Source organism: Mustelus asterias, chromosome 1 (assembly GCF_964213995.1).
Source record: "Mustelus asterias chromosome 1, sMusAst1.hap1.1, whole genome shotgun sequence".
Lineage (NCBI taxonomy): Eukaryota > Metazoa > Chordata > Chondrichthyes > Carcharhiniformes > Triakidae > Mustelus > Mustelus asterias.
Genome location: NC_135801.1, coordinates 9,538,188 through 9,555,374, shown reverse-complemented (window position 1 = coordinate 9,555,374; position 17,187 = coordinate 9,538,188). Strand labels below are relative to the sequence as shown.

At 46.2% G+C, this 17,187-nt stretch overlaps 1 protein-coding gene across 4 annotated transcripts in view; it reads left to right on the top strand.

The window, feature by feature from the left end:
* ccser1 (coiled-coil serine-rich protein 1) overlaps nucleotides 1-17,187 on the top strand; it is a 1,298,783-nt gene that overhangs the window by 853,578 nt on the left and 428,018 nt on the right. The window lies entirely within an intron of this gene.

Genomic DNA, 17,187 nt, shown 5'->3' with positions numbered 1-17,187 from the left:
AGTGCTGCCTCACAGCCCCAGGGACATGGGTTCAGTTCCAGTCTCGGGAGACTGTCCAGGTCTATATCTTTGCACCTCATAAAACGATGGGCAGATGTGAATGGCAGATGTATAGGTTATACCCAAATTGGCTTGGTCTGAGGAGCAAACTGGCAGATGAGGGAAGCAGCCTGCAGTGCACATGGGACTTGTGGCTTGGCTTGTTGGACAACACAAAGGGCACCCCATGCAAAATGTCAGCAAACGTGACCTTGCTAACAGTGCCCCACGAGGAGACGCCTTCAGAACTGGAGTTGCTGAAGTCCAGTGAAGGTTTGGGTTAAAGGATATTAATTACAATCAGACTGCTGGCTGTAACATTGCAAGATTTTTATTATTTGTAGTAGGTTTTCAAAAGTAATGAATTTTAATAAATGTAGGCATAGAAAATGAGTTTAAGCGGCTCTGTGGCGTGACGGTGTCATTGTGGAGAGCATGTGTAAATATTGTCAAAGTAAATGAACAACTGTGATGTGGAAGCAGCCAGTTGGCTGGCAGACAGTGAAACTAGCAGGGACGAGCTTTGATCGCACAATAATACACAAACAACATCAACATTGCAAGTACAATGTGCATCAAAAGTATTTGACCCAAAATTTGGTGCTTGGGCCACATTACTGTGAAACCAATTTGATGCCCACTCCAGCTTGTTGGTTAGGTCCGGTGTTAAATTGGCCAACTTGGACCATGGCAGCATCCCCCAGGTTGGTCCCCATGGTGCTGGGTGGTGGAGACGGTGGTGTTGGAGCAAAGACTGGCCAGCATGCAGTTGGATCACTCCTGGAGGTAAGTGGAAAGAAAGGTTTACTGTCTTCACTGACCAGTGGACGCATTGAGGGTCAGAAGTTAAGTAGCTGGTGGATCCTGAGGGAAATAGGCGAGGGTTTGTGTAGGGGCAGACTCTGCACGTTTTATTTTGAGCAACTTCAGTTCTGGGTCCTTTAACAGGTGTTAGACTCATTGCACACACTAATGGCAATTTGAACAATGCCTGAATATCACCCAAGGCAATGAATGGACATGGTTTGGGTGCCGTGGGCGGCACGGTGGCACAGTGGTCAGCACTGCTACCTCACAGCTCCAGGGACCCAGGTTCAATTCCAGCCTTGGGTCACTGTCTGTGCGGAATCTGCACGTTCTCCCCGTGTCTGCTCCGGTTTCCTCCCACAGTCCAAAAGACGTGCTGGTTAGGTGCATTGGCCGTGCTAAATTCTTCTTCATTGTACCTGAACAGGCGCCAGAGAGTGGGAACTAGGGGACTTTCACACTAATTTTATTGCAATGTTAATGTAAGCCTACTTGTGATGATAATAAATAAACTTAAATAAACTTAAACTTACAACATCGGCGGCACGTCTTTCCATCTACAAAAGGTGATGGACATGCAGTAAGTGAATCCATTTCAGGTGAGGTGTCTTCACATTGTGCCTCCTTGCTGGTGGCTGAGAGGCCAATCCTTGAGAGGTTGGTTGTGCCACATTGCTTGGCCATTGTCGCCACTGGTCATCATGACGGTGGCATGCCAGCCCATTGAAGGGGTTGCCATTTTTCTCTGCCCTCAGCTAGTGACCGCCAGGTGTGATCATCGATATTTAGGGTGGTGTTTGCAGATCTTTGTGTGTCCTCATGGTCGCCTGACTCCAGCGACCTTACCACCCCGAAACTCTTGGGGCCTAGCAACCTAATGAATGACAGCGGCATCACGGAAACCGTGAGGCCAGTGGCACCCCGCCGACAGCTGGCTTCTTTGTGCTGTGCAAGGAGTGCAGAATGTTCATTTGCATTAATTGTCTTTGATGTGCTACTCACTTGAGAAAGTGCCAGTCCAAGGAGTGAGGGAGGAAAAAGCGAAGGAGAATATTTATTCCATTCAAACGTGTTAATTATTCACTATGATCCGAATCCTCGTCTTAACTATTTGTCAAAAAGCAGAAGTGCGTGCCGCTCTCCCAACTGTTTGAAGTCAAATTAACTATAGAAACTCGAGCCTAGATCCGCGCTGATCTCATTTTCCCGCTGTAGTTATGGCCGTACATATGCTCAATAAAAGTCATTTCACAAAGGCTAATTAGAAGTAGTGTAGTGTCTCTCAACATTTGAAGTAATTATCTACCCGCTTGTGTTAAATAAATATGCAAGTCGCGTTTCCATTCTGATTGTGGTGTTTTTCATTTTACCAACACCTGGGCTGTGAGAAAACCTGGGTAACTTGCTTCACATGTAATTATAAACAGTGCCAACTCAAAAGCAATGTGGTTGGTATCGTACTTGTATTATGCCGCGCAATATAATATGTCTGAGAGTACAGGTGAGCAAAAACATCATTTCTCCTTCCGTCCGCCATCAATGGGTTACAACTCCAGCATTCCCTTTGCCACAGCCTTTTCTAAGCCAGAGTTTTTGGCAGAGTCCCAGATTTATTCTGTGATAAGTTCTCAGCCAGGGTGGCAATGGGTCAAATGGTTATCACTCATCCGGTGTTGCCATGACTGACAGTTCTCCAGTGAGCCATGGTGCCAATGCCTTTGTGAAGGCCAGGTGCAGCCCGGTTGTGATACTTGATGCGGTTGAGTGACCTCTTCAACACCCGCCGTGAAGGATGACACATGGATGATAGCCATTTGTAACGCTCAATTCGGCACATCACCAAGGCTGATGCTTCCAGTGCCACAAAATTGTTATATCCGGCCTTTTGGCTAAGATCACACATGAGGTTCAGCACAAGATCAGGTGTGATGCCTGTTCCTGTCAGCTTGGATCTAGTATATCTCCCTTGTGGGGACCATGAATTGGATTCAATTTGAATTTGAATTGGTGACACAGTGGTTAGCATTGCTGCCTCACAGCACCAGGTTCAGTTCTGGCTTTGGGTGACTGTGTGGAATTTGTACATTGTCTGCGTGGGTTTCTTCAGTTGCTCTGGTTTTCTCCCACAGTCCAAAGTTGTGTAGGTGGATTAGCCATGGAAAATTCCCCCAAGTGTCCCAAGGTATCAGGTTAGATGGATTGACCATGCTAAAATGCCCCTTAGTGTCCAAAGATATGTAGGTTAGGTGGATTGGCCATGGAAAATGCGCGGGGTTAAGGGGATAGGACAGCGGGGAGGGATGCTCTTTCAGTGAGTCGATGCAGATTCAATGGGCCAAATGGCCTCTTTCTGCACGATAGGGATTCAGAGATTCTGTGTTTTTTGGAGAAAGCAGTGAGATGTATTAGGGGTTTGCCCCGTACACTCTGTGCATTGGCTTTGGAAGGAATTTTAAAAAAAATGTTACATTGCCAACAGGTGTCGGGCGAGACACTCTGGCCTCCGTGCAGCATCTTTTTCGGTGGCAGAGGTGGCACGCCATTGGCCGGTGGCAGGATCTTCTGGTCCTGCTGCTACCAATGAGATTTCTCATTGATTCCAATGGCGGGGTTGCCCTGTTGGTGGGTCCAGAAGCTCAACCAGAAGCTCCCGCTGGCACGGTGAGTGGGAAGACTTCACCCGTCATCTTTCAGATAAGACATTAAACCTGGGCCCAATCTGCTCACTCAGGTTAATTGTACCAGATTCCGTGGCACTATTTTGAAGATGACCAGTGCTCTAAACCATATTTATCCCACAATCAGCATATAATATAGAAAGATATCTGGCCATGAACCTTACTGTTGTTTGTGGGACTTGCTATATGCAAGCTGGCTGCCACATTTCCTGCAGTACAACAATGACTACATTTTTAAATGTACTTCATTCGCTGCGAAATGCTTTGGGACATCCTGAGGTCAGGAACACTGTGAGATAAATGCTTTGTTCCTTTGTTCTTCTGCCAATGAAGCCATATCCCAGCAATGAGACGACGCCCTCAGGTGAAAAGGTAGGAGAGAACATTCACAAAAAGGAAATCAACTTTCCGACAATTGTGCTACGTCAAATATCATTGGGCTGTTTGGAACAGATGTGAGCCAAGACGAAATAAGCATTCACAAGAACCATAGAATCATACAGCGCTGAAGAGGCCCTTCGGCCCATCGAGTTCGCATCCACACATTAGAAACACCTGAACTCTCGCTGGCACAGTGGTTGGCATTGCTGCTTACCATTGCTGCTAACCGTGGTAAGAAGTTTCACAACACCAGGTTAAAGTCCATCAAGTTTATTTGGAATCACGAGCTTTCGGAGCGCTCCTCCTTCATCAGGTGAGTCACCTGAGGAAGGAGCAGTGCCCCGAAAGCTCGTGATTCCAAATAAAGCTGTGGGACTTTCACCTGGTGTTGTGAGACTTCTTTCTGTGCCCACCCCCAGTCCAACGCCAGCATCTCCATCCCATGGCTAACCACAGTGGCACAGTGCCAGGGACCCAGGTTCGATTCCCAGCTTGGGTCACTGTCTGTGTGGAGTTTGCACGTTCTCCCCACGTCTGCGTGGGATTCCACCAGGTACTCCGGTTTCCTCCCACAGTCTAAAGATGTGCGGGTTGGGTGGATTGACCAAGCTAAATTGCCCCTTAGTGTCGGGGGCACTGGCTAGGGTAGGTGCGTGGGGATAGGGTCTGTGTGGGAATATGGTTGGTGCAGACTCAATGGGCTGAATGGCCTCCTTCTACACTGTAGGATTCTATGATTCTGTAATCCCATCTACTTGTACTGAGCCCATGGCCCTGAATGTTATGACGTGCCAAGTGTTCATCCAGATACTTTTTAAAGGATGTGAGGCAACCCGCCTCTACCACCCTCCCATGCAGCACATTCCAGACCGTCACCACCCTCTGGGTAAAAAGGTTTTTTCTTAAATCCCTCCCTAAAGCTCCTGCATCTCACCTTGAACCAAAGTCCCCTCGTGACTGACCCTTCAACTGAGGGGAACAGCTGCTCCCTATCCACTCTGTCCACATCTCTCACAATCTTGTACACCTCGATCAGGTCGCCCCTCAGTCTTCTCTGGTCCAACGAAAAACAAGCCAAACCGACCCAACCTCTCTTCAAAACTTAAATGTTCCATCCCAGGCAGCATAAGGCATAGGAGCAGAATTAGGCCACTCGGCCCAATAAGTCTGCTCTGCCATTCAATCATGGGTGATTCTTTTTTTCTCATCCCCATTCTCCTGCCTTTTCCCCATAAGCCCTGATCCCCTTATTAATCAAGATCCTGGTGAATTCTCTCTGCACCCCCTCCAGTGCAATCACATCCTTCCTATAATGTGGTGACCAGAAGTGCACACAGTACTCTAGCTGTGGCCTCACCAAAGTTCTGTACAACTCTAACAAGACTTCCCTGCTTTTGTAATCGTTGCCTCGATTGATAAAGGCATGTTTCCCACGTGCGTTTTTCACCATCCTGCTCGAGATTGGAGTAAATTTCGGATCAGAGAAACCATGAGATAGCGTTCAAGTTGAGGAAGTGGAGGCAAGGTCCAGTTGTTGGAGGCTAGGGTCGAGGGAGTTTTCCTCACCTGTCTTATGCCTCACCTGCAAGTTCAGCATGCTGACAGTTTGCATTGATGCTGTACATATTGAGGAGCACAAAATCGACACTAAATAAGGAAAAAAAATAGATGTTCTATTGTTTTCCTTCAATCTGCGCTTTTGCCAGCGATTGCATTTGATTTTAGACTATGACTATAAGACATAGGAGCAGAATTAGGCCACTCGGCCCATCAAGTCTGCTCCGCCATTCAATCATGGCTGATACTTTTCTCATTCCCATTCTCCTGCCTTTTCCCCATAACCCCGATCCCCTTATTAATCAAGAACCTATCTATCTACAGCCTTCTGCGGCAAAAAGATCCTCAGATTCTCCACTCTCTGGCTGAAGAAATTCCTCCTCATCTCTGTTTTAAAGGATCGTCCCTTCAGCCTGAGGTTGTGCCCTCTGGGTCTAGTTTTTTTTTGTGTCCAGTCAATGAAGAGAATTAGGTCGAGTTGGGATATTATTTATTGGAAGTACAGTGAGAGATGAAGACTGAGTAAATTACCGAGTTGATCAGATACCCCATGTATGAATTGCGGTTGAACACTGAAACACGCTGGGTGATAACATCTGCAATAAACGTACGGTTTAAATAAATCTCTGTAAATTGTTTCATGCTCAATCAATATAAGTAAAGGTACTGTGTGATTAGATTGTTGCTAGTCAAAGCATGCACATAGGTTATCGAGTATGCCATATTATCAATCTCATCAGTTGTTTCCCCAATCACAGGTTGCTAATGAGCAGCCCATTCTTAGGGCTGAGGGAACAAATCTTAAAATATCTGACACAGCATTTGAAAATACGGCTAAAGATTTCTATTATTGAAAACACTGGGCTTAATGTTGTATGATTGTAGTAATCTGTGATTATATTATTGCCTTGAGTCCTGTATATGATTAGCGTACGACACCAGCGATCTATTGGGTTATCAGGGGTGAAAAGGCAGCTAAAACCTCTCCACCATGGGCTGTGTTCAAAGCAATTTTCCTCTCCTCTCTCTCGATCTAGCTTTGACCTGGATAATATTAAAGACAGTTTCCACACCTTTTTAAAAATACAACATCTCAAAAGAATTCCCAATGTGTAACATCTCAAATTGTTGGTGAAGATTTCCTCTTTAATTTTACATTTTGATTTGATTTGATTTATTATTGTCACATGTATTGGTATACAGTGAAAAGTATTGTTTCTTGCGCGCTATACAGATAAAGCATACCGTTCATAGAGAAGGAAAGGAAAGAGCGAAGAATGTAGTGTGACAGTCATAGCTAGGATGTAGAGAAAGATCAACTGAGTGCGAGGTAGGTCCATTCAAAAGACTGATGGCAGCAGGGAAGAAGCTGTTCTTGAGTTGGCTGGTACGTGACCTCAGACATTTGTATATTTTTCCCGATGGAAGAAGGTGGAAGGGAGTATGCCCAGGGTGCGTGGGGCCCCTAATTATGCTGGCTGCTCTTCCAAGGCAGCGGGAAGTGTAGACAGAGTCAATGGATGGGAGACTGGTTTGCTTGATGGATTGGGCTACATTCACAACCTTTTGTAGTTTCTTGCAGTCTTGGGCAGAACAGGAGCCATATCAAGCTGAGATACAACCAGAAAGAATGTTTTCTATGGTGCATCTGTAAAAGTTGATGAGAGTCGTAGCTGACATGCCAAATTTCCTTAATTTTGTACGGAATGTACATGGGATGTACAGCCCAGTCTGCCCATGCTAGTGATTATGCTGCACTCACACAATACAATCCCTACAGTGCAGAAGGAGGGTATTCAGACCATTGTGTCTATACCGACTCTCTGACAGAACATTTTACCACAGTGGCACAGTGGTTAGCACTGCTGCATCACAGTGCCAAGGATCTGGTTCAATTCCCAACTTGGGTCTCTGTCAGTGTGGAGTTTGCACATTCTCCCTGTGTCTGCATGGGTTTCCTCCGGATGCTCTGGTTTCCTCTCACAGTCCAAAGATGTGCTGGTTAGGTGGATTGGCCATGTTAAATTCCCCCTCAGTGTACCCGAACAGGCACCGGAGTGTGGCGACTAGGGGATTTTCACAGTAACTTCACTAGTTTGAATGCAAGCCTACTTGTGACTCATGAATAAACTTTAACTTTAACTTTACTCCAGGCCCTAAACTCATAACCCCATGTATTCACCCCACTAATCCCCCTAACCTACACATCTTTGGGAGAAAATGTTCACAGCTTTGTGCCATGCCCAAGAAATTGTCATCATTGCACTTTTGATTTCATTGCAGCTAGTAACTAAAAGAATTCCAATCACTGTTGGTGTCTTTTTTTTGAAACCTTAGTTAGAACCATAGACCATAGAACGATAGTTCACAACCTTAGTTGTGATGCTTTTGGGCAGAAAAGGATTGAATTGCTGGAAGCGTTTCTGGGGGTTTGTTGACACTATAACATTGTGGGACGGAAAGGTTAAATATGAAGTGTAATTAGACAGAGACGAACTCACCACTATCGATGTACTAGAGTTTTTCTTGGTCATCTGCCGGCCCTTGGCTAACAGGTTTGATGATCCCAGTGCCATATTTAAATACCCGTCCAGCACACTCATCTCACTCTCTCCTGCCCATCTGTACTCACCAGATGGTGTAGAATGTCAGTAATCCAGAGTGAAAAGGCTAGCAGCCTCAAGAAGAGTCTGTACCTTGATTCAAACACCCTCCCCCCTAAGCCCACTACCTGCGAGATGCCCATGCTCCACTTGGAACTCCACCCACCGCCTCTGGAGTCTTCATCCATCCCTTTCCAGTAAACAAGGGCAGCACGGTGGCACAGTGGTTAGCACACTGCCTCACAGCGCCAGGGACCTGGGTTCGATTCCCGACTTGGGCCCTGACTGTGTAGAGTCTGCACATTCTCCCCATGTCTGTGTGGATTTTCCTCCGGGTGCTCCCGTTTCCTCCCACATTCTGAAATGCTGGTTAGGTGCATTGGCCATGCTAAATTCTCCCTCAGTGTACCTGAACAGGCACCAGAGTGTGGCAACTAGGGGATTTTCACAGCAGCTTTATTGCAGTGTTAATGTAAAACTACTTGTGCCACGAATAAATAAACTTTAAACTTATAAACTTTAAACTTGTATCCCTTTGACTGCCTTGTTGTGAGCTTTTCAGGCAGCCTTGTCAAGGTCCAACTTCCAGTCCCTGGTCTTCGCTCTGCCTTCCCTTGTTCATTTTCTTCATCTACTTCCGTGCCTCTCTGCCTGCCATCATGAGCCCTCCCCCCTCCAGACAGCCCTCCTTGCACATTGCCCCTTTTGTCTTCATTAGGCCACACCCCCCTCACCCCCCCCATCTCACATCATATTCCACCCCAGTCAAACTTTGGACCTTTACTGCAATGGCTGCATGAGTCTCACAGCACAGTGCTGTCCAGATAGACACTAATGTTTGGTGACGGGGAAAGGAGACCTCTGTACTCCCCAACTCCAGGTCTTTTACTGATCTGACATGGTGACACAGTGGGTCCACCAACACGGTGCTGTCCATGAAGACCAGGTCGACATGGAGATGGAGGCAGGAACCGGCCTGCCCCGGCAGAGTGGTGAACAGCACATCAGGAGCAGTGCGGCACAATGGCAGAAAGTTGTTGCCCTCACCCCAGAGACTCTGGTGAACTGAGGACTGCCTTGTGCCCGCCACTCGTTAGCAAGCGGATTTGATGCTAATGTAAATTCCCGTTGGCATGACGCAAGATTGAATGGCCGGATGGGATGCCAGTGGGCATCATGAGATGCAATGGTGTGCACGCCACCAGTCAGGGGAAGACCAACCCGCCATTAACCTGCCAATGAATTCCAACGTGGTTTTGTGCCGCGGGTTTCCGACTTCTTGGCTCCTGCCAGAGTCACGGTGTCCGTCCACCACCAAACCCACCGGGGGCTGGTTGGATTAATTCCACCCGCTGCATCTAAAGATTACACTGAGCCAAACGATAACAGGTGAAGAGACCAAATTCAGAGAAAAGTGGGTATGCAAGATGGATTGCTGTGGTTGCCTCAGGGAGCTTTGCATGATACTGCTGTGCAAAGCACTCATCAAAGCAAACACCATCCACACTGTGTTCAGCTTCCCTCAGATAGAGAATGCTAATAAGTCTTCAGAGGCAGAAGTCCTTTCACCAAAATCTCTTGATTTACAATTCTGACCACAGTACACAGAGTGCTATCAGTCAGCAGTCTATCTTGTAGTGCCAGAGGAACTGACATTCCCAGTTAAATACAAGGAAAATTGGCCCATCAATTGACTCCTTAATCAGGGACATCTTTTGATGCCAATCAAATTAACTTAGGGACAACTCAAAAGGGACAGCTCCCAAAAGGGCGGGAAGCGCCCGAGACAAAAGACAAAGCGGAAAGGAAACTTAAAACATCAAATTAAAATGTGATTAAAGGAGTCAATAATGCACCCCAGTCCCTGCGGTGCCCAGCGGACACGGAAGGCATTAACGGTGCCCTCGGACACCGCATGCTCCCTTTCCAGGGAAACCCAGCCGCGAAGGTAGCCACAGTAGAGGAGCAGACAGTCAGGTTGGACGACCCCCCCTCGGTCACCCATTGCCTGGACCTGTAGATGGACTCCTTAATCAGGGAGTTCATATTCCAGTAGGCCAACCTCGATGGTCTGACTGCAGTCATTACAAACACGATCATTGTACAAGTGCACTAGCTTATCATAAGGTGGACGTGTAAATCCCTAAAGCAACAAATTTCAGAAAGAAGCCAATAATAGGATACATCTGGGGACAGAAGCGTCAGTGAATCAACATCACCGCTGAAAGCTTGTGGCTAATTACACCTCAGATTTTAACCTTTTCACCTAACATCGATGTGCTGTTAAATTTAAAGAAACCCTTTCAGCAATTAAACTGTGCCTGCCTTGGAAGCAGAACCTTGAGAAGACAGATGTGACCCAGATTGCAGGAAAAGATGGTGAGCGAGTGGCAAGTCTTTCTTTGGTTACTAAGTGATGTGAAATCGAGCGGATCGCTTACTGACTGTTAATTGTAGATAATCTCACAGGATACTAAACTGTGACATGGAACCTTGCAGGATGCAAAACTGTGACATAGAACATCACAGAATATGTACTGTGACGCAGAACATCAGAGAACATCAGTCTCAAGCATAGAATCTCAATGGATAATTTTTAGACTCCTCTGTATGAAAGAGAAACCTGTTAAGTGCTGAATGGCTGTTGTGAAAACATTTGAGCCTCTATCTGAATGGTTTACCCAGGCCCAGGATGCAGTCGTCAGTTTACTCCGCCCCTCATTCGAGGATGAACCTCTCAACCCAGTGAATCTTCACTGTATCATCTAAAGTAAGTCTAACCTTCCTTTTGGGAAATCACAGAATCCCGACAGTGGAGAAGGAGGCCATTTGGCCCATCAAGCCTGCACCAACCCAGCAATCCCACCCAGGCCCTATCCCCGTATTTACCCTGCAAATCCCCCTGACACTAGGGTTAATTTATCATGGCCAATCGACCTGAAGCAGGCATCTTTGGACTGTGGGAGGAAACCGGAGCACTCGCAGGAGACCCACGCAGACACGGGGAGAATGTGCAAACTCCACACAGACAGCGACCCAAGGTTGGAATCGAACCCGGGTCCCTGGCGCTGTGAGGCAGCTGTGCTAACCACTGTGCTACCGTGCCACCCCTGTTTCGACGGAAAGAACTGCAGTAATTGTCAAAATTTTTAAACTGCTCCGAATGTTGCATGGAAACCCTCTTGAACCAGATAACAGATACCCTCTAGGAGAGATAGCCTTTCCTTGGTAAAAATTTTAAAGTGTTCTCAGGTTCTCCAAATGGCTCATGCCAATTCTGAGATTGTATGAGTTTCATTTTTAAAAGGATGTAGGGGTCGCTGGCTAGACCCGTATTTATTGCCCCTCGCATGAGGGAATAATGGGTGGAATTTGCTTGAGGGCATCTCACAAACTACCACAGACATTTCCCACTGATGTGGGAAGGTAGGCAGAAGATCTACCCATGGCGTTTCCCATTCGAGTTCAACGTGCCAGCGGAATACTAACTTTCTGGGCCAAATTTCTGCAACTCCTCAGAGTGGAACTGATCCTGTCTTCCCTGCCAGGAGACTCCAGGAATTTCAAGACTATCGGATCAAAGTAGTGTGCAGTATACAATACTGAGGGACAAAGTAAGGTACTTACTATCATCTTCTGTAAAGAATTCACAATGATCACACCCAGCTATAGTCATAGGTTTACAGCATGGAAACAGGCTCTTGGGCCCGACTTGTCCATGCCGCCCTTTCTTTTTACCACTCAGCTAATTGCAATTGCCCGCATTTGGCCCTTATCCCTTTATACCCATCTTACCCATGCAGCTGTCTGAATGCTTTTTAAATATTGTACTTGCCTCTCCGACTACCTCTGGTAGCTTGTTCCAGACACTCATCACCCTCTGTGTGAAAAGATTGCCCCTCTGGACCCTTTTGTATCTCTCCCCTCTCACCTTAAATCTAAGTCATCTAGTTTTAGACTCCCCTACCTTTGGGAAAAAATGTTGACTATCTAGCTGATCTATGCCCTTCATTATTTTATAGACTTCTGTAAGATCATCCCTATTTCTCCTACGCTCCAAAGAAAAAAGTCCCAGTCTATCCAGCCTCTCCTTATAACTCAAACCATCAAGTCCGGGTAGCATCCTAGTAAATCTTTTCTGCACTCTCTCTAGTTTAATAATATCATTTCTATAACAGGGTGACCAGAACTGTACACAGTATTCCAAGTGTAGCCTTACTAATGTCTTGTACAACTTCAACAAGATGTCCCAACTCCTGTGTTCAATGTTCTGTAAGAAGTTTAACAACACCAGGTTAAAGTCCAACAGGTTTATTTGGTAGCAAAAGCTACACAAGCTTTCAGAGCCTTAAGCCCCTTCTTCAGGTGAGTGGGAATTCTATTCACAAACAGGGCATATAAAGACACAAACTCAATTTACAGAATAATGGTTGGAATGCGAATACTTACAACTAATCAAGTCTTTAAGATACAGACAATGTGAGTGGAGAGAGCATCAAGACAGGCTAAAGAGATATGTATTGTCTCCAGACAGGACAGCCAGTGAGACTCTGCAAGTCCAGGCAAGCTTTGGGGATTACAGATAGTGTGACATGAACCCAGTATCCTGGTTGAGGCCGTCCTCATGTGTGCGGAACTTGGCTATCAGTTTCTGCTCAGCGACTCTGCGCCGTTGTGTGTCGTGAAGGCCGCCTTGGAGAACGCTTACCCGAATATCAGAGGCCGAATGCCCGTGACCGCTGAAGTGTTCCCCAACAGGAAGAGAACAGTCTTGCCTGGTGATTGTCGAGCGACAACGGATTGAACACCGCTCGACAATCACCAGGCAAGACTGTTCTCTTCCTGTTGGGGAACACTTCAGCGGTCACGGGCATTCGGCCTCTGATATTCGGGTAAGCGTTCTCCAAGGAGGCCTTCACGACACACGACGGCGCAGAGTCGCTGAGCAGAAACTGATAGCCAAGTTCCGCACACATGAGGGCGGCCTCAACCGGGATACTGGGTTCATGTCACACTATCTGTAATCCCCAAAGCTTGCCTGGACCTGCAGAGTCTCACTGGCTGTCCTGTCTGGAGACAATACACATCTCTTTAGCCTGTCTTGATGCTCTCTCCACTCACATTGTTTGTATCTTAAAGACTTGATTAGCTGTAAGTATTCGCATTCCAACCATTATTCTGTAAATTGAGTTTGTGTCTTTATATGCCCTGTTTGTGAACAGAATTCCCACTCACCTGAAGAAGGGGCTTGGAGCTCCGAAAGCTTGTATGGCTTTTGCTACCAAATAAACCAGTTGGACTTTAACCTGGTGTTGTTAAACTTCTTACTGTGTTTACCCCAGTCCAATGCCGGCATCTCCACATCAATGTTCTGATCAGTGAAACCAAACAACATGACAGTGGATTGAGCCATAAAGTGAAAGCAGCCAACTTGCAATATTCCAGTTCTGCCGACACAACTTCCTTTGAGTGAGTTTGTGTTTTAATAGCATGAAATTATTTCAGAAACCTAAATCAACATGAAGTATCAATAGCGAAAGTTAATCTTTACAAATTCCCTTCTGTAAATTACAGTACTGCTCTATCTTTAATAGAAGTCATGATAACTTAAGCACTTTCTCAGCATTTTTAACTTACTTCTCCATGATTTACTGAATTCCCTTGTTTTCCAACACCTCCAGCCAAATGGAGTAAGTCCAGCGAGGGGGGGGGGACATCTGTTCATGTTTTACTGATTCCCAAACCACTGAGTGAGCCGCTCCTGTTCCAATTATAATTTATCTTCTACCTGTTGAGAGTGAACATAATGTATGAAGAGCACTTGCGTCTCTGCTCCCATCTCTGAAGAGCCAATGCTTTATCCAAGTGAGGCGACAGGTACTGACTGAGTGGTAGATATTCATAATGGAGAACAATAATGTCATAAAAAAAGACATGCCTACAGACAAGTACAAAGCAGTAATGGACCATTTTTCTCAACTAATTCCTACACATAGATTCAAGAAATTCATTCACAATTGAGTGAATAAAGGCAGCTTTTTGTTTCTTAAGACCCTGATTGAAGACATATTCATGAGATGTGGGTGTCCCATCCTCAATTGTACTTGAACTGAGTGGCTTGCCAGGCCACTTCAGAGGACATTTAAGAATCAACCACATAGCTGTGGGTCAGGAGTCATAGGTAGGCCTGACCAGGGAAGAATGGCAATTTCCTAAAAGACAGAGTGAACCAGATGAGTTTTTATGACAAGGGTTTCATGGTCAGCATTATACTTTTAATTTCAGATATTTATTGAATTCAGATTTCACCATCTGCCGTGGTGGGATTTGAACCCAGGTCATAGAATCCCTACAGTGAAGAAGGAGGCCATTTGGCCCATTGAGTCTACACAAACTCTCCGACAGAGCATTGCCATAACCCCACACATTGGCTAATCATGGCTAATCCCCATAAGCTACACTTCTTTGGGCATTTAATGGCAATTTAGCATGACCAATCAACTTAACCTGCACTATGGGAGGAAACCGGAGCACCCGGAGAAAACCCACGCAGACACGGGGAGAACGTGCAAACTCCACACAGACAGTGACCCAAGGCCGGAATTGAGCCCGGGAGCTTTCAAGCCCTGGCAACATTCTTGTAACTCTCCTCTGCTCTATATCCAGAGCAATTATGTCCTTCCTGCAATGTGGTGACCAGAACTGTACACAAAATTCCAGCTGTGGTCTAACCAGTGTTTTACACAGTTCCACCATTACATCCCTGCTTTATATTCAATACCTCACTCAAGAAAGGAAAGCATTCCGTATATTTTCTTGTCCACCTGTCCTGCCACCTTCCAGGACCTGTGGACATGCACTGTAAGGTTTCTCACATCCTCAATCCCCCCTCAATATGTTCCCATTTGTTGAGTCTTCCCTTGCTTTGTTTGCCCTCCCCAAATGCATCACCTCACTTTTTTTCTGGATTAAATTTTATTTGCCACTTCTCCACCCACTCAACCAAAGCACTGATATCATTCCGGAGTAACAGCTACCCTCGCCACTATCAACTGCATGAACATTATCTGCAAAGTTTCCAATCATGCTTCCCACATTTAATTCTAAATCATTAATAAATATAACCAACTGCAAGGGCCCCGAGACTGAACCCTCTGCAGTGTCATGGAAACTGTTTTCTATTTGCAAAATCATCCATTGACCATCACCCTTTGTTTCCTGTCACTGAGCCAATTCTGGATCCAACCTGCCTCCTTCCCCTGTATCCCATGAGCTCTCATCTTTCTGACCAGCCTGCCATATGGGAACTTGTAAAATGCCTTACCAAAAACCATGTGGACAACATCCGCTGCACTACCCTCATCAATCCTCCTTGTTACTGCCTGGCAAAAGTCTATTAAGTTAGTAAGACACAATTTTCCCTCAACAAAATCATGCTAACTACCCCTGATCAATCCATGCCATTCTAAGTGACAGTTTATCCTGTCCCTCAGAATTGTTTCCTGTCATTTGCCCACCACTGAAGTCAGACTGACCAGACTATAATTTTCTTCAATAATGCGGGAATCAATGGTTGATTTTACCTCTGTATAATCCTGAAAGTCCAGTCAAGGTAGCGGCAGTAATTCACATGTGCAAAGCAGGAGCTTTGCTGAAGCGACTGGGGCGGGGTTAAAGATTTTGAATGAGTCATCAGGAGCCCTTTTAATATTAAAAGGTATTGAGTCTATGTCAGCTACACCCAACTGACTGACCTGCCCTTTTCCCACATCATCTTCTATCCCTTCTTTGCAAATAGAAATCATAGAAATCATAGAAACCCTACAGTGCAGAAGGAGGCCATTCGGCCCATCGAGTCTGCACCGACCACAATCCCACCCAGGCCCTACCCCCACATATTTACCCGCTAATCCCTCTAACCTACGCATCCCAGGACTCTAAGGGGCAATTTTTAACCTGGCCAATCAACCTAAATAGCTATCACATGTTTAATTTTGCCTCCCTACCACCACTCTGTAATAGGATGGCCATTGCTGGTGGCTGAGAATGCTCAACATCATGGCATGATGGCACAGTGGTTGGCACTGCTGCCTCACAGTGCCAGGGACCCGGGTGTGTTTCCTGGCTCGGGTCACTGTCTATGCGGAGTCTGCACGCTCTCCCTGTGTCTGTGAGTTTCCTCTGGGTGCTCCGGTTTCCTCCCACAGTCTGAAAGACGTGCTGGTTAGGGTGCATTAGCCAAGCTAAATTCTCCCTCAGTGTACCCGAACAGGTGCCGAATTGTGGCGACTTGGGGATTTTCACAGTAGCTTCATGTAAGCATACTTGCAACATTAATAAGTAAACTTTAAACACCATCCCAGCAACATTGAGGCACCGGGAGAAAGATATCGTTACCTGTGATCTGCACCATATCCAGGGCCTCTCAGACACAAGCCTGTTTGCAGCTCACAACTATTTATATATTTATGTATTTTTTCATCTATTTATTCTTTCATGGGTTGTGGACATTGCAGGCAAGGCCAACATTTGTTGCCTATCCCTAATTGCCCTTGAGATGGTGGTGATGCGCTGCTTTCTGGAACTGCTTCTGTCTGTGTGGTGTAGATACGCCCACCGCGCTGTTAGGGAGGAAGTTGCAGGATTTGGCCCAGTGACAATGAAGGGACAGCGATACATGACCAAGTCAGGATGAAGAGTGGTCTGGAGGGGAAATTGCAGGTGGTGCTGTTCCCAGGCATCTGTTGCTCTTGTCTTTCAAGATGGTAGCAATCATGGATTTGGAAGGTGCTGTCTGAGGAGCCTCAGTGAGTTCCTGCAGTGCATCTTGTAGATGGTATACACTGGTGCCACTGTGTGTCGGTGGTGGAGGGAGTGGATGTTTGTGGATGGGGTGCCAATCAAGCAGGCGACTTTGTTCTGGGTGATGTCGAGCTTCTTGAGTGTTGTTGGAGCTGCACTCATCCAGGCAAGTGGAGAGTATTCCATCACACTCCTGACTTGTACCTTGTAAATGCTGGACAGGCTTTGGGAAGTCAGGAGGTTAGTCACTCACTGCAAGATTCCCAGCCTCTGACTTGCTCTTGTTGCCGGCGTATTTATATGGCTAATCCAGTTCAGGT